Source organism: Heterodontus francisci, chromosome 9 (genome assembly GCF_036365525.1).
Source record: "Heterodontus francisci isolate sHetFra1 chromosome 9, sHetFra1.hap1, whole genome shotgun sequence".
Lineage (NCBI taxonomy): Eukaryota > Metazoa > Chordata > Chondrichthyes > Heterodontiformes > Heterodontidae > Heterodontus > Heterodontus francisci.
This window is the reverse complement of record NC_090379.1, coordinates 67,102,196-67,120,796: the sequence shown is the minus strand read 5'-3', so window position 1 is coordinate 67,120,796 and position 18,601 is coordinate 67,102,196. Positions and strand designations below refer to the sequence as shown.

The following is an 18,601-nucleotide window of genomic DNA, read 5'->3' as shown; positions in this document are numbered from 1 at the left end:
ACAAAAGAGCTAAACTCCAGAGGTGGTGTGAGAGTGACTGCCCTCAGCATCAAGGCAGCATTTGACAAAATGAGGCATCAAGGCGCCCTAGCAAAATTGAAGTCAATGGGAATCGGGAAAACTCTCCGCTGGCTGGAGTCATACCTAACACAAAAAAAGATGTCTGGGTGTGGGAGACCAATCACCTCAGCCTCAGGACATCGCTGCAGGAGTTACTCAGGGTAGTGTCCTCAGCCAAATGACTTACATCTGCTTCATCACAAGGTCAGAAGTGGAGATGCTGAAACAGTCCTTGCCCATATACAGCAAGAACTTGGCAACATTCAGGCTTGGGCTGATAAGTGGCATGGAACGTTGGCGCCACACATGTGCCAAGTAATGACCATCTCCAACAAGAGAGAATCTAACCACCTCCCCTTGACCTTCAACAGCATTAGCATCACGAAATCCCCCACTATCAACATCCTGGGGGTTCCCATTGACCAGAAACATAACTGGGCCAGCCATATAAATATTGTGGCTAAAAGAACAGGTCAGAGGCTGGCAATTCTGCGGTGAGTAACTCATATCCTGACTCCTCAAAGCCGGTCCACCATCTACAAGGCACAAGACAGCAGTGTGATGGAATACTCGCCACTTGTCTGGATGGGTGAAGTTTCCAAAACCACTCAAGAAGCTCGACACCATCCAGGACAAAGCTGCCTGCTTGACTGGCACCCCATCCAACACCTTCAACATTCACTCCTTCCACCAAAGATGCACAGTTGCTGCAGTGTGTACCATCTACATTGATGCACTGCAGCAACTCGCCAAACCTCCTACAACAGCACCTTCCAAACCCATGATCTCTACCACCTAGAAGGACAAGGGAAGCAGATACATGGGAACGCCATTACATGCATGTTCTCCTCCAAGCCACACACCATCCTGACTTGGAAATATATCACTGTTCCTTCACTGTCGCTGGATCAAAATCCTGTAACTCTTTCCCTAACAGCACTATGGGTCTAGTCCACCACCACCTGCTCAAGGTCAATTTGAGATGGACAACAAATGCTGGCCTTGCCAGCAATGCTCACATCCCAGGAATAAATAAGAAAAAAATAAAAATAAAATCAATCACATTATGATCACTGCTGGAGAAATGTGGCACAGTGGTGCAGTGGTTAGCACCGTAGCCTCACAGCTCCAGTGACCTGGGTTTAGTCCTGGGTACTGCCTGTGTGGAGTTTGCAAGTTCTCCCTGTGACCGCGCGGGTTTCCACCAGGTGCTCCGGTTTCATCCCACAGCCAAAGACTTGCAGGTTGATAGGTTAACTGGCCATGTAAATTGCCCCTAGTGTAGGTAGGAGAATTGTGGGGATGTGGTAGGGAATATGGGATTAATGTAGGATTAGCATAAATGGGTGGTTGATGGTCGGCACAGACTCGGAAGACCGAAGGGCCTGTTTCAGTGCTGTATCTCTCTATTATGTTGAATTATTAACTAATTCTGACTTATTACTCATTGCTAGATCTAGTATGGCCTACCCTCTTGTTGGCTGTAGATCATATTGCTCCAGATATCTATTCTGAATAGACTTGAGAATTTCACTACCTTTCAGACTTGAGTTACTTTACTGTTCCCAATCTATATGAAAATTAAATTCTCCCATTAAAACAACTCTGCTTTTTCTACAGGGCTGTCTAATCTCTGAATTAATACATTCTGTCACTTCACTGTTGCTATCAAAAGGCCTGTAGACAAGTCCCATTACAGCTTTAAGTCCTCACTTAATCCTCAATTCCAACCATAAAGTCTCTGCTGATTGCTTTCCCTTCCCTGTATCTTCTCTTACTAATGTTGTAATAGTATCTTTAATCAATAAGTCTATTCTTCCTCTTCTTCCAGTTTTTCTAATCTTTCTAAAACCTCATAGGCTGGAATATTTTATTTCCAATCTTGACTAGTTTACAGCCATATCTCAATAATGGTCTCCCCATCATACCTTCTAAGCTGTATTTGAGCCTTTATTTCACTTAGTTTACTTCTACTCTCTGTTAGTATCCCACCCCAATGTTTTTTTTTCTGTAAAATGAAGAGTTTATAACTCATATTTAAACTTAGATTTCCCTTGCTTTCTATTTTATCACTGTATGTGGAATAACAGACTAGGTTTTTCTGCAGCGGGGCATCTTACAGCATGCCCCATCAGTTAGACTTACAGTTGCATGCTTAGGATTTTAAAAAGTTGACCCACAAAGTTCCTTGAAGCAAGCTGATAATTGCATTGTGAAGGCAACAAGGCATCAGGACCTTGGTGAACAACAGAACAAGAGGCCGAATCTTATCTAGACAGCAGTAGCGGATTGGAGGCATGGGGGACCGGAAAATTGGGATGGTACGTGCTTGCCCAGAAACCTGACGGCATGACCCAGGTTGCAGATATTTTCAGCAGTGGGAAAGATCAAAGAAGGCGTTGGCACTACAGGGCGGCAGGACTGCAATTATAATTGTTGAACAGGTATTTGGCATGTATTTGTATAGACCTGACTCGGATTTTATGGGGTGTTTCCAGTTTAGTGAACGATGCACGGAGATCATGTGCCTTCAGATCCCTGGTCGTTTAAAGGTGGTGGCACCAAGTCGAGGCCTCAGTGATGCCACAGGAAGACAGCCATGGGGAGCATTGGATGAATCCAGGAAGGGGAATGGGGTGGAGGAGGGTGTGTAGCGGCCATTGCCCGACTAGGTGCAGCACTCACGGCAAGAGTGGGCACAGAGGGTTTGCAGCCCTCATGGCAACAGTGGGCTTTGTCTCAGGTGGTTGGCTCTCTGTAAGGATGGGCGCTGAGGGGTATTAGCCCATGATCAGAGGGGAGTGGCAAGGGGAAGTCACCAAAGGCAAAGTCCTTTCTTCAGGAACAATGCACAGGAGGGGGTGTGATCATCTGGCATGGGTGTCATACACACAGTCATTTTTGACACCCGCACTACGCAGCAGAGATGCAGAGGGAGGCAGGGCCAGGTGGAGGCTGGTGAAGAGTGACTGGGGGAGCTACAGCAGCCGGCCACATCAAGAAGGGCCTATCCACAGCAGAGAGTGTACCCCACTTGCCTCAGCTACCTCCAAATGTCCGAGTGGCAGCATCAGCAACTTATGCGCTATGCTGCAGGACAAGCAGTAATCCATGGGCTTTGGTGGACATCCTATGCCCGTGGGCCTGAAGATCACAGTGGCAGTCAACTTTTACGCCTCCACCTATTTCCAGGGATCCACTGGGGACATGTGTGGGGTCTCGCAGACAGCAGTCCACCGCTGCATCAAGGAGGTCACCAATGCTCCGATTAAGAGGGGCGGCGACTATGTGCATTATCGGACCAACCCTGACAGTCAGGAAGAGAGGGCCATCAGCTTCAGAGCCATCGCTGGCTTCTCCTAAGTGCAAGGTATCATCAATTGCATGCACCTGGCCAGCAAGGCTCCCACAGAGAAGTCAGCCGCCTTCATCAACAGGAAGGGCTTCCATTCCATCAACATGCAACTGGTCTGTGACCACCGAAAGCATTTCCTGCACGGGTGTGCCCGCTTCCCGGGAATCATCCATGATGCAACATACTTTGATAGTCCCAGGTGCCACAGCTTTTCTGGCCCCCTCCTCCCACTCATCTTCAAGGATGGATTCTCGGGGACAAGGGCGACCCATTGAAGACATGGCTACTCACGCTTGTGAGGAACCCCTCTCACTGCAGCAGAGAAGAGGTACAACACCTGCCACAAGTCCACCCAAGCAACCATCGAGCATGCCTTTGGGCTGCTGAAGATGAGATTCTGGTGCCTGGACCGATCCAGTGGAGGCCTGCAGAATGCCCCAGTGAGAGTCTCGTGTATCGTGGTGGTCTGCTGTGCTCTGCACAATCTAGCATTGCAGAGGGGTTGTGGCCTTGCATGAAAAGGATATGATTGGATGCAGACTGACAATCAAGGAGGAGGATGCTGAGCAGGAAGTGTGGGATGATGAAACCCTTGTAACAGAAGCGAGGGCCATTGAGAGACACACAAGGGAGGCTCAGGACAATCTCATACATATCCATTTTTTGCCATCATGATGCCTGTTCCAAGTGATCTCAATAAAAACTCCCCCCATTCTATTCCACGTGTCGCCTCTTTCCTATCACTCCTGCACCTTGCGCGCAAGCTCACCAGGCACATGCACAGAGCTGAGAAGGTGACCATAGGCAGCCTGGCCCAGCACTGGCAGCCCATTGAGGGAGCAAGTGTGAAGTAGCATCTGACAGGGCAGCAGGGAAGGTATGAGAGATTCTCAGCAATGAAAATGATCTCCATTTATTTAAATGTTCACAATAACCAATAACAAGACCAAGTTGCACACACCTGTGAACCCCAGGTGCTTCCATGTGCTTCTACAATGTGCTCTCCCTGCTCAGTCAGCTGAGCGGAGGCAGGCTGCTGAATGTGCTGCCCTGAGGCCTCTGATGACATGTGCGGCCATCCCCTGGCTGCCTGAGTTTTGGAGGGCCCTGGCTGGCTGAGGGTTTCCTGTACAGGTGCACGACTCGGCATCACGGCTACTGGAGCTGGACTCATTGGTGGAGGGCTGAGGAGCCACTGTCCACACTCAGACCACCCTGAGGGTTGCCCCCAGATTTGGAGGTCAGCCTCTTCTTCTCCCTTTCAAAGCTCACTTGAACTTCCCTGCTGACCAGAGACAGATGACCTGGAGAAGACTCCTGGTGCCTCGTCCCCCTCTCGCCTTGCCACTGCTGCATTGGGCTTGCCAATCCCTCAATGGAGATAGCCATGTGCTCACGTGCCTGAGATATGGCAGCACTCACACCATGGATGGACTCCTCCATCATCCGCACATGACTGTGCATTGCCTCTGGCAGCTCCACCAGATGTTCCCTTACTCGTCTCTGCAACTCCAGCTTGTTTTGTGCTGCCAACACCAGAGGCTTGTCATCAGCCAAGGGCTCAGCAAGGGCTAGGTCTCCCACAGTTCTCCAACTATCAGCAGCCTCACCTGACATGGCCTCTGTCAGCTCCTCGGATGTGTGTGTTTTGCTCACACCCACTTGCGACCCTGCATCTAAGTCCGAGCACGTACCCATCGACATGAGAGTATCTGTGCCATTGGTGGGTGCAGGAGAACAGTGTGGTGGTGCACCCTCTGAGGATTCTTCCTCCTCGTCCTCAGAGGATGATGGGATTCCAGCAGTGCCAGCAGATGATCTTCCCTCCAAGGTGCCACAACCGAAATGAGAAAACGCAAAGATTTATGGGTATTGCTGCATCATCTGCCCAGGCCAAGCATGTGTGATCTAGTTCTCTGGAAAGGCACTGGTGGGTACATGAACATGATGTCTCCTTACTCTCTTGGGTGGACTCTCCAGTCTCTCTGTCTGCTATGGATCGGCCGCCCTGGGAGCCCAGTAGTTCCAGGGCTGCCTCCTCTGCCGTAGTCAGTTCTCGGATGTCCAGGATCCCACCTCCAGTCTTCGCCCTTTCCCTCATGTTGTGAGCCATTTTCTCCTGCAAGTAGAAAGCAGGACAATGGTAGTCTTCCCATGGAGACCAGCAGAATATTTGTTCTGGCGGTAGCCGTTTTGTTCCTGAATGCCTCCTCCTTGCATCCGCTCTCAAGTGGCGTGTGGGGACAAAACTAGGAATTGGAGATGCCACCATGAATCTGATTTGATCTGATGTTGCCTCAGCCCTTTGCCATCTCCTTTCCAACCTCTCCCTGACCATGTCACTCTCCCTCCCACGTGGCCACATGCAAGCCCCAAAGTCCCAAAGGAAGGTCAGAGCTGGAAATTCTGCAGCAAGTAACCCAGTTCCTGTCTCCCCAGTGTCTGTCCACCATCTACAAGGCACAAGTCAGGAGTGTGATGCACCAGCTCCAACAACATTCAAGAAGCTCGGCACCATCCAGGACAAAACAGCCCACTTGATTGACACCCCAGCTACAATTTCAACATTCACTCTCTCCACCACCAATGCAGTGGCAGCAGTATGTACCATCTAAAAGATGGACTGTAGCAACTCACCAAGGCTCCTTAGACAGCACCTTGCAAACCCACGACCTCTACCACCTAGAAGGACAAGGGCAGCAGATGCTTGGGAACACCACCATCGGCAAGTTCCCCTCCAACCCACACATCATCCTGACTTGGAACTATATCACCATTCCTTCGCTGTCGCTGGATCAAAATCCTGGAACTCCGTTCCTAAAAGCACTGTGGGTGTACCTACACCCTGAGGACTGCAGCAGTTCAAGAAGGCAGCTCACCATCAGCTTCTCAAGCGCAATTAGGGATGGGTAATAAATGCTGGCCTAGCCAGTGACACCCACATCCCATGAACCAAAAAGAAAGATATGAATATGGAATACTCATCTTGGCGGAGTGAAGGAGGCCATTGACACTCTTGTGTAACTGGACCCAGTTTTGGAGGCTGACCCCACAGCTGCTGACCTCCTCTGTGATTTCCAACCAGGCTTGCTTGGTCAGGCAGGAGGGTCTCTTCCAGCTGTCCCTTGGGAGGAAAAGTTCCCACCTTTCCCTTACAGCCTGGAGGAGAACCTGCAGGGAGGCATCGTTGAACCATGGGGTCACCCAGTGTCTTCCACCTGACATGGTCCCTCTTGTCTCCTGGTCAACTCCTAAACCTATGAGGCCTTGGTCAGCAGCACAACAGTACAGGGTCACCAGCCAGGGGTGAGGGTCAGTAGCACGGCAGCACAAGGACTTCAGCCGGGGTGAGGAGTGGGGTCAGCAGTGCAGGGACTCTAGCCAGGGGAGGTGATCAGCAGGACAGCAGCACAAAGACTCCAGCCAGGAGGGGGATCAGTAGCACAGTAGCAAAAGGACTCCAGCAGGGGGGATCATCAGGACAGCAGCACAGGGATTCCAGCTGGGGGAGTGGAGGGGGTGGCGGGGTTGTCTGCAGCTCAGGGACTCCAGCCAGAGGGGGTCAGCAGAACAGAAACTCCAGCCAGAAGGGATCAGCAGCACAGGAACTCCAGCCAGAGGGGATCAGCATCACAGGAACTCCAGCCAGAAGGGGTCAGCATCACAGGAACTCCAGCCAGGGGGGGTCAGCACCTCAGGAACTCAAGCCAGAGGGTGTCAGCATCACAGGGACTCCAGCCAGAAGGGGTCAGCAGCACAGGGTCTCCAGCCAGAGTGGGTCAGCAGCACAGGGACTCCAGTCGGGGGAGCGGGGTTGGGGGGGGGGGTGGTGGGGGTGCGCTAGTGGTCAGCAGCACAAAGGCAAAGCAGCAGCAAACTCACTATGTGAAACAACAGTCCAACCAGCGTTTGCAGCACTTTAAATATGGCGCCAGCACCTTCGTTCATCTCAGCTAACAACGTCATTGGCGTCTTGTTGCCCACCCCATCCTCCAATGGGATGGGCCCTGTGCCTCCTGCATTCAAATTGGCCGGCTGCCACATGATGGTGGTTGGTTAGCCACACACGTGATATGTGACAACGTCACTTTCATCCGGAGCCACCACTGGGTCTTGCAACAGGCTGAGAAAATGCAACCCAAACAGTGTATCTCCTTAGCCAACGAGATTTAAAGGATGGGAAATAAACAGAGGCAGGACTGAAAAGGAGGGTGAATTAGAGTGGGTGAATTCAATGTCAAATCAGGTACAGAAAAAAAGAGAGGAAAAGAAAGATTGGACTAAAAGAGAGAAAAGAGAGACAGAAAGGAAAACTAAGACAAAAAATAAGAAAAAATAAATTTGACATATTGAAAACTTTCAGAAACAGTTCACAACCTGGAGAAATGAGACTCCAGATGTAACTTTTCACTTTCTGGGTAAGAGAGGTTGTTTGGTAGTCATTGACAATTATCATATTGTTAAAGCATGCTTACACTGTAAATTACAAGACTTAACTTTCTGTGGTGAGTTTACTGGGCCAATAATGTGCAAATGCAGCAACTTCATGAAAATTGCAGGGAGGTTAAGGGCAAGTTGCCATTTCCGCCAAGCTAATGATGAAGCAGTGCAACTTGTCCAGCAACTTGTGGCAATTTGTAACTCATGGGGTGTCTTTGCCTTGCCACGAGTTGTTGGCTGATTTGCATTTTAATAACTGTGCTTCATTCAGATGTTATATTTTTCTGCAAAATCTGACCCCATATAAGTAAGTTGTGGAAGCTTCACGACAGGCTATTCATATCTATTCCATGAACTAAACACAATAGGCAGGCATTTCGTTAAGGTTGTGTTGGTTTGTTCAGCGCAATTTTCCCAAAATCAGCCAAACTAGTGCAAAAGAAAATTAACATCCAACAATGTGGACTGGATACCATTGTGACTGGAACTAGTGTAGAGAAGAGCCATGAGGCTGATTCCTACTGTCAGGTGCCCGAGCTATGAGGAAGACTGGAGAATTTTTGGCTGTTTAGCCCATAAAGAGATTTTTGAGAAGTAACCTTAAAGAGGTGTATGGAATAGCAAATAATATGGAACAGGTTAATCCAGAATATATCATTAAATTAAACTAGAACAAAGGGAAAATGGTTCAAACTAGTAAAAGGTAACTTTAGAACTGATATCATAATTTGTTTTCTTCACACAGCAAATGATCAATGCTTGGAATAGACTTCTGGGAAGAGTGGTGAAGCCAAAAATCATCATCTCCCTCCATAAGCTTGAGCTCATCCAAAACTGCTGCCCGTAACCTAACATGCATCAAGTCCCATTCAACAATCACCCCTCTGCTCACTGACATATATTGGCTCACGGTTGGGCAATGCATCGATTTTAACATTCTCATCCCTCCAACATATCTGTGCTCATCTAACTCTGGCCTCTTGAGCATCGCTAATTTTAATCACTCCACCATTGGTGGCAATGCCTTCAGCTGCCCAGGCCTTAAGCTCTGGAATTCCCTCCCTAAACTTCTCAGCCTCTCTATCTCTTTTTCCATCTTTAAGAGGATCCTTAAAACCTACTTCTTCGACCAAGCTTTTGGTTATCTGCCCTAATATCATCTGATGTCGATTAGTGTCATATTTTGATTGATAATGCTCTTGTGAAGTGTCCTGAGATGTTTTACTTTGTTAAAGGAGCAATATAAAGCAGTAGTAGTAACAACTAGATACAGCTAGAGTGGAGGAGGGTGGGACCTCCCTGGATGAATGAACTAAGATGGGTTGAATGAGCTTCCTCATTGTGCTCTTGTGATAGCTGTGTATTTCTGCCAAGGACATGCATGCTTTTTGTTCAAAACAACTTGAAAATAAATCACTGTTTTGAGGTAAAGTATTTAAAAACACACGTACAATTTAGCAATTGTTGTCAGAGGAAACTCCTCCAAATACAAAGAAAGCACAACTAATAAATCTTGGGGGAAAAAGTGCCATTCTTCAATGATTACAATCTTACAGAATAATGTTGGCCATCAGAATTATTACTTTCTTCTTTGTCGATACAGCAATTTACTGAAGATGCATACTTAAAGGTAAGAAAAAAGGCTTTTTTTTTCCTTTTTGTATCCCACTATTGCCTGTCAACTACTCCATTAATTTGCATTTGACACTTATATACCAAATAATTCCTCAGCGATCCAACAAATTCATGCAACAATTGGGTAAGAAAAGCTAGTTTACACCTGAAACTGAGAAAACCAGTTTCTTAATGCAGGAACAATACTGACACCAAATACTTGTGTACCCTTATCATCAAATGCAAGTGCACAATGAGGATGCTTTATACACTAATGGTAAAAGACTTCTGATGTGTCAAAAATCATGAAAAAAGATGTATGTGATGGATGTGACAGCCACAGCAATGTTTTGCCAGGAGTCTGATGTCCTGTAAAAATTGATAAATCACACTGCAAATTTATTATGAATTTTATCAAAGGCTCATAAAAATAAATTTCAATCTGGCAGTAGGTGAAAGGCAAATTTTGAGAGCCGTGCAGGAAATTCCATACTGAAAAGAATTTAGTCACAAATATTTATGATATTCTGTATTCCATTAATTTATGGTACTCATTTGCCCATTGTAACTGCACTCTATTTAATATGAATATCCAATGCACTTAACTTGTGAAGGGGATCCTTACCCCAGTGTCTGCCAATGTTAACTGCCGGTTAGCCTCTTCTGGCCGATTTACAGGCTATTTTGGTCAGGAATTTGGCACGTGGCATGTTCATATATAGAGGTGATCATGGGGCAAATGAACCCCGCAGCAAGCAACAGCAGGCTGGAGTATTTTTCTAGGCCAGGAGGAGCAGAGGTGTATGCAATGAGTCCTTTTAGGACTGCTAGTTAGGCCACTCTATACCAGGGACTAATGGGTGGGGGATGTGTGGAGATGTTCCACCCATTGTTTCACGAAAATCATGTTGAAGTTCTAATCAGACCCTGATTAAAATATTTAGGCTCTAGCAAGCGAGTCTTGGCTGATCAGTGGTTGGGACTCATTTTTAAAACCTTTGTTTGCCCACCGCACAGTTTATGAATGTAAATCGACCTCTCTGTGTGTTGAGTCTACCAACACTCTTAAGGGTACTTCAACTTCCTTCTTAGCTATTTCAACACTATCAATGGAGAATCAAGAAAGCGCAAGTTGTGCTTAAATCAATGAATTTATCAGCAAAGACACTATATAAATAGAAGTTTCTTTATAAGGTCACAGTTCAGCTCTTAGGAAATGTGGGATTCTTGTGAAATTGATGAAATGCCCTGAATATGAGGAACAGTCCTGGAATAGAGTTTCTGCTTTGGGCGCAATCAGGAAATTGTCCCCACTCTACATTTGAAATTGTGCTGATTCGATTATGGTTCAAGTTTCCACTAAAATTCATTTGCATAATCTCAAATAATCTCCATGAACCGGTGCTATCGGGTAGGGTAATTTACGTGACTGGTTCTTTTTTACATTTCCATTAAAAAATATTCCATGATATGCTGAAGAGTGGTAAGCTGGAGAAGTTTTATTAATTCTGCTAAAAATGGGTTTATTAGCAAAAATAAGCATTTTTAATAAGGGTTTCCAGCCATACACCGTGAGTAACCTGATTAAAGTCGAGGCACAAAGTAGTTATTCAGACTGGAGGAAGAAACAGTGCTGGGACTACTGTTATTCATAACTTACATTAATGATTTGGACTTTGGAACAAGTAACTCAATATCAAAATTTGCAGATGATGCCAAACTGGAGGGTATTGCTAATACTAAGGAAGAATGTAACATAATATAAGAAGACATTAGAAAGCGTGCAGACTGGGCAGTTAATTGACAAATGAAAACATAGATAAATGTGTGGTGATGCACTTTGGTAGGAAAAATAGAAACATCATTTACATGTTAGAAAATAAGAAACTGAACAGGTAGAAGAGAAAAGAGATCCAGGGATACAGGTGAACAAATCGTTAAAAGCAGCATCAGAGGTCAGTAAAGTAATCCAAAATGTCAACAAAGCATTGGGATTTATTTCGAGGGGTATAAAATTCAAAAGTAGTGAAGTTATGCTAAACTTGTATATGAACCTATACAGGTCCAGTTGCAACTAAAGTACTGTGAACAGTTCTGATCTCCACACTATATATAAAAAAAAAACTTTGGAGAAATTATGAAATTGATTTCCAATATAGTATTAGAACTGAGAGGTTATAGCTATCATGAAAGATTGAACAGGTTGTGCCTTTTTTCTTTAATAATTATGAATGTGTTGGACAGGGTAGATGTGGACAGAATGTTTCCATTCATGGGAGAATCCAAAATTAGGGACCATAAATACAATAGCAAAATACTGTGGATGCTGGAATTCTGAAATGAAATGAAAGGTCATCAACGTGAAATATTAACTTTTTCTCTCTCCACAGATGCTATCAGACCTGCTGAGCATTTCAGCATTTTCTCTTTCATGCCATCAATACAGAATAGTTACTAATGAATCCAATAGGAAAATAAGGTGAAATATATTTACTCAGAGAGCGTTAGAATGTGGAACTCACTATCACAAGAAGTACTCGAGACAAATAGCTTAGATGCTTTCAAAAGGAAAGTAGATGAGTATATGAGAGAAAAGGGAATAGAAATGCTGAGGTAAAGTTGATGGAATGGGAGGGGACTTGTGTGGAGTATAAACACCAGCACAGACTAGTTGGGCTAAATGGTCTATTTCTGTGCTGTATATTCTATGTAATTCTATGAAATCTCATATCTTCTGATAAGATTCCATTTTTCCTGGCACTTTTTCTCTATTCTGCCACTTAAGAGTCAGCAAAACCTGTATCAAGGTCAAAATGTTCTGAGAATTTTTGTCTCTTTTCCCCACCCCCACTGCCTAACATTCACCACCTATACGGCGACCTACGCTCAGGTGACCACATCACTTTATGTTTTATTGGAAGACTGATTTTGTAGGTCATCCATTAGGCTTATTTTCTGCTGAATGCTAAAGCTAAACTATAAATAATTATGGAGATGAATTGGACCCAGAAAATGGTGGAAATTCAGCTGATTCTGCAGTTAGTCACATTTGCGCTGGAAGCTAGGCATTCTTGACACAGAATTTGCCTGGACAACATAATCAATCTTGAAAATCTTAATGTTTTGCATTCGACACAGATTATACTATAAATAAGCTGTTTCTGTGCCTTATTCTGCAATTGGAACAATTGGCAACAATCATGAAATCCTTAGTAGTAATGACATACATAACATATACTTATATATGTGCCACTTTACGAGTAACACAGCCTTCTCTTAAACTTCCATACAAAAATTCAACATTATAAAACTTTTATCCACCAAACTTCTTACCACTTTGTTGGTTGGTATTGATGAATCCATTTTCTCCCTGCTGAATTATATAAACTGGTATTGTGACATTTGACGGTTGCCTCTCCTTTCTAACATCAGGTCTTACACCTGCTGCTGTTTTTAAATATCCTCTTCATGCATCCAACTGTTGGATTGCTGTGATTATAAATCCCTGGCAAGTGACTGAATCAAAGTCAGCAGTTGGTTGGGATGGGGGTGGGAGGGGGTGAAGATCCTGCCTGTTGCAATAAGATTAACTTCCATAAGAATTCCTTCCATACCAAAGCATGCACTGTTTCATGTGCTGTAAGTAGGATAGCATGACACAGGATTCACATTTAGCCTCTAGTTATGGTATAAGTGTTATACAGTGCATTAGAAATCTAGTTTCCATTACTAATTTATACTAATAATAAGGTAACACAGCTGTAATCCATTCGCTTTGCTGCAAGCAGCATGAACTTAATGTGCTTTTGTATTGTCATATTCTGCAGATGCCAAATCAGTATTGCAAACATATATTGAAGGGTAATTTCATGATTGGTTGCTATGACCTGTCAGCTGTACTCTAACATTCAGAATATCAATAGCAATGTATATTTAAATTTAATTCTATTTTCGAAAGCTAATTTTTTGATGTTATCACTTCTGTGCTGAATGCTTTCCCATTATTTTCAGGAATTAAAGTTTATTTTTCACTGATAAATAAACAAAAATTGGTTCTGTGCTTCTCAAATGCTACAAGAATATCAAAATTCTAACTAGAAATGTAGCATCCTTTTCAAAGATGATCAATACAAATATTCTTAAAGGTTCAGAGGCTAAAATCATTTCTAAAGCACATATTTTTCAAAATTCAATATCTCACAGCATAAATCATTCACCCACATTCCTAAATTCTCTTGAAATGTATGAGGTGGGAGGAGGAAGGAAAATAGGAGTGAGGCTTCTAATTTCATGGATGAAAGGGGATAGGTTCAAGAATGGAATGTAATGGATAGTATTCTTGGCCAACAGCAATGTTGAATTAATTTGCTCGTTTGAAATCATCTTCAGTGGTCTGATGTGAGAACGTGACATGAACCTGCAATGTATGAATCCTAATGCTTAATGTGCAGACTTCAAAATATGTTCAATTCTGAATTAAAAAGATACTGAAACTTTGTCAGATCCTTATTGCATGTACTACATTGAACAGTTCATTTACAGTGCACTTTTAATGAAAAAAATTTATATTTCTGCAAAATGGTCCCATAATCCTTTAATCTTCAAAGAGTTTAATGAGCTTTGTCAATTAAACCAAGAGGCTTGTGCCCTTGGGCATTCTTAAAAGCTTGCAGTCAGTGACATTCCTGTGGAAACATAGGAGCATCTAACTGTGCTGTGAACAGAGATTAAAACATTCGATTAAAATACTGGTCTATTTGATGTGGAAAAAGTTCAGTCAAAGGACATTTGCTGAAATGTTGCCTTTAATCATGACCCATAGCCCCACTTGGGGAAGACTAATTCAAGGTCTCTTACTGCAGCTAGAAAACTGGAGTCATTCATTCTCAAATGGTAGAAAATGTACAAAATGGCAGTCTGTACTGATAATAGATAAATGTAACATGCATGTGAATCAGTGTTTTTCTAAACATATTCTATTGCTAACATAATAATCAGTGCAATTCAAAGTGATTCATTCTATGTGAGTGTCGTTGAAATGTTATTGAGAGATCTGATAAAGCACTTGATAAATATGTCTTTCCTTCATGCCTTCTTTCTGTGGTCAACACAGGCGTACAGTTTAACAAATTATACAAAAACAATAGTTACTGCAAGTCACAAGTTTAAAATATAGACCACAACTAACCAAAGTTCAGGCTTTCTGCTCGGCATCACTTTCAGTCTTTTTTTAAAGCAACAGAGACCAGACAAGGAATCTCTCCCCACTCATTCTCATTTACTAACACTTGCTTCAGCAACACTTGCCATTTCATTTCTTTTCATATAACACATTTTATTATATGGTTGCTTTTGAAATTCTGCTTTTTTTCTGCATTAAATAGCAATTTGAACATTGTATCTTGTTTCCTGCTTGTCTTTGATTAGAACGACATGCGTGTCCAACATCATCCTTCAGCCTCACTCTCTGGATTAGTTCACCAATGCAAGTCACGACTGAAGCATTTTGATTGATATTTTAATCTCATCTTGTTTTGATGTAAGAGTGTCACATGGAGCTAAGATCCAAATTTAAGTGATGATATACGCCATCACTTAAGACTGCCTATTTCCACCTCTGTAACATTGCCTGACTTCGGTCCTGTCTCAGCTCATCTGCTGCTGAAACTCTCATTCATGCCTTTGTTACCTCTAGATTTGACTATTCCAATGCAGTCCTGGCTGGTCTCCCACAATCTACCCTCTGCAAATTTGAGGTTATCCAAAACTCCGCTGCCCATATCTTAACTCGCACCAAATCCCATTCCCCTATACTTTCTGTGCTCACTAACCTACATTAACGTCCAGTTAAAATTACCATCCTTGTTTTCAAATCCCTTCATGGCCTTGCCCCTCCCTATCTCTGTAATCATCTCCAGCCCCATAATCCTCCAATTTATCTGTGCTCCTCTAACTCTGGCCTCTTGAGCATCCCTAATTTTAATCATAGGAGGGTTACAGTTAGATCCATTATGTCCATGCTGACTCTCTGCAAGAGCAACTCACCTAGTCCCACTCCCATTGGTGGCCGCATCTTCAGTTACCTAGGCCCTGAGCTCTGGAATACCCTCCCTAAACCTCTGTCTTCTCTACCTCTCTTTCCTCCTTTAAGACACTCCTTAAAACTTACCTCTTTGGCCAAACTTTAATCGTGTGACCTAATGGCCAGAATTTTATACCCCCCCCCCCCCCCACACCCACTGGCTGCCCAGGAGCAGGCTAGGAAATGGGGGGGTGAGTGTAAAATGGTGTAGGATGGTCGGATGCCCTGCCAGTTGCCTACTCACCCCTGCTGCTATCGTACCAGTGTTGGGGGATGTGGCAGGAGGCTTGCCTATCCTTAGGCCAATTGGAGCCTTTAAGTGACCAATTAATGGCCACTTAAGGGCCTCCTCCCACCTCTGCTAGTATCTTACTAGTGGCGGAGGGGCACTTTGTCACTTGAGGAAGCCGCTCAGTAATATCTGGCGGGCCTCGTTGCGGCCTGTGGGGTGGGAGGGTGGGGTGGAGGCCTCCTTATTGTGCACCCTGTGTCCCATGGGGGGAGCTCCCAGAAACATGGACCACCCCCACTGAAACACTTCCCCCACCCTATCATTCATCACCACCCCCTACCCCATCCCACCTCACCGGGGCCTGGCCGATTGTCCCCAGCGAGGCTCGACCCTACTTAACTTTTCTGAGGCTGGCATCCATCATGGCTCCTCTCGCTGGGTACAGTCCCAGCAGTGGCCACTGCTCCCAGTGATGCTGCTGGGACTGAAGAGCTGCCAGCTCTCTGATTGACTGGCAGCTCGGAGGCAGAACATCCTGCCTTAGAGGGTCGGAAGAAATGACTGCATGCACTTAAGTGCCTGAGCCATGCAAAATAGCAGTGTTGCTGCTTCCAGGCCTGGTGGAGGTGGATTCGCCCCCAGCCTTTCAGCCAGGGGGGTGGGGGAGGGGGCAGGGCCACTGCTTCCATGTTAAATTCCAGCCAATATCTCCTGATATGGCTCAGTGTCATATTTTGGTTTATAATGCTCCTGTGAAGTGCTTTAGGACATTTTATCACATTAAAAAATAAAAATATAAATTGTTGTTGTTACATTTGCATGTAAACAGAAGCAGTTATCCATTGAAATATCCATAGTAAACCCATTGACAAGTTCACAGCAAACACAATTTTTTGAGTACTCTCCAGTCATACATCTTCACAGATCCCTATAGATCTGGAACACATAAACATTAGTCATTTAGAGATATTTTATTGTTTTCCATGAAGGGAATTGAAAACTTTGATCTCAGTAATATTTTGTACTCCTGGCGAGGCTCTAAATAAAAGAAAATCTTGCCAAAGGTGTGCAAAATGTATTTCAGGATTCAGTTTGGGCATTCGGTTATACCTCTTAAATAATTCTGACATGCTTTGAGCTGATAGTTGCTTAAATTTGGCGCAATAAAAATGACAAATTGTAGAAAGGTCAGCTGTGAAGTTCTTTTTTTCAAAGAAAGGTTTGATAAGCATCCATTCAAAACATTTATTTATGATTCCGGATTGTGAAATTAGACTTGTTTGTGTAAAGGAAACCTTTATACCACAACTGTCTGTGGGAATAGGAGGCATTTAGGTAAAATGTGGCCCTTTGCTCTCACTCACACTAACAACATCATCATTTCCATAAGATTCAGGAAGGAAAATACATTTGACTGTGAGGATAAAAAAAAATCTGAACGATACAGCCGGCAACAATCGGCCAGGCCTCGGCAAGGGTAGCGGGGTGGGGCTGAACGATAGGGTGGGGGAGTGTTTCAGTGCTGCATGGGGCACAGGGTGTGCGATCAGGAGGGCCCCCACTAAGCTCGCAACAAGGCCACCAGGTATTACTGAGCAGCCTCCACAGTTGACCAAGTGTCCATCCACTGCTAAACAGAGGTTCAGGGAGGGTATTCCAGAGCTTAGGGCCTAGGCAACAGAAGACATGACCAACAATGGGAATGAGACGAAATGAGATTGCAAAGATTGCACCAGGATCAAGGATGGGAGCGTAACAGTAATTAATTCATTCATTTACATCAATTTAAATATTTAAATTGGGCTTCCGTTGCCGAGCGGCGGGGACGGGCCCACCACGAGGCCTCTCTGCCTCTGGCAATATCGGGCTGTATGGCGTTCCGGGCAAGAACCTGGTGGGGAGGGGGGAGGAATAAAACTTTCAGGGTGGGAGGGGTGGAGGAGCTGGGAAGTCAATTTTTACTGGATGTGGGGATGGTGGGAAGGGGTTGGAGGGAAAAAGATCGAAGGTTGGGGTGGAAAGTTCAGGTATTTGATTAAGTAATTGATGGTCATTTCATTGCCTGAAATGACCATTTGGCAGGGGGGTGGGGGGGGTGTGGGTGTGGTGGTGGTCAGGGAAGGGCCTCCATCACTTATTTTTATCTGTAATACTCTTTTATGTGGCAATCTATTGCTGGCCACCAGACTGCTCCATGGGATCATTGTTTCAGCTTAACGACACCTGGATGTCCTTCATGGGCAAGATGCAATACCTGTTTCTGTTGTGCTTTTGGGATAACAGCTCGAGTTCCATGTACAATACGGTTGTCATCAAACAATGCGAGCTCATTGCATACTCTGTAGTATGGGACCAGTTCTTCCTCTACTTCACGAGGCCGGTTGGTTTTTAGGTACTCGCTGACTTTCTGCAGTATGCTGTCTGCCGCCAACTCTGCCTTCAACTCCTCTTACGTCACAAGATTCATGGTCGCATGCGAAATCACTGCGACTACGCAGTCTTCGATGTCGCAAGTCAGTTCGCTATCGCTGTCTGCAATAGTAGTGCGGCTAAGCATGGCAGATACTCGGTTGCGTGAACCTGTGAGATATTCGACCTCAAAGTTATACTGATGAAGACGATCAGACCATTGGTAGTTGCGTAGAGATTGATGACCAGATCCTGATGTGGCTAAAATGTGGTTACTGCATGGTGATTGGCATGGAGGGTGAACTTCCTAGCATAGAGATAATGTGCAATGTTCACAAGTGTAGATGCAGGCTCATGCTTCCTGCTTTCCAGTGGAGTATTTGCGTTCAGTTTCTGACACCGGGTGTGA

The 18,601-nt window shown here is 44.7% G+C and overlaps 1 long non-coding RNA gene across 1 annotated transcript in view; it reads right to left on the bottom strand.

The window, feature by feature from the left end:
- The window catches only part of LOC137373485 (uncharacterized), a 76,518-nt gene extending 63,613 nt beyond the window's left edge, over positions 1 to 12,905 (bottom strand). Inside the window, exon 1 of the long non-coding RNA XR_010975636.1 lies at positions 12,803 to 12,905. This is a non-coding gene — a long non-coding RNA (uncharacterized lncRNA). The remainder of the gene's footprint in view (positions 1 to 12,802) is intronic.
- Positions 12,906 to 18,601: the final 5,696 nt, after the last annotated feature.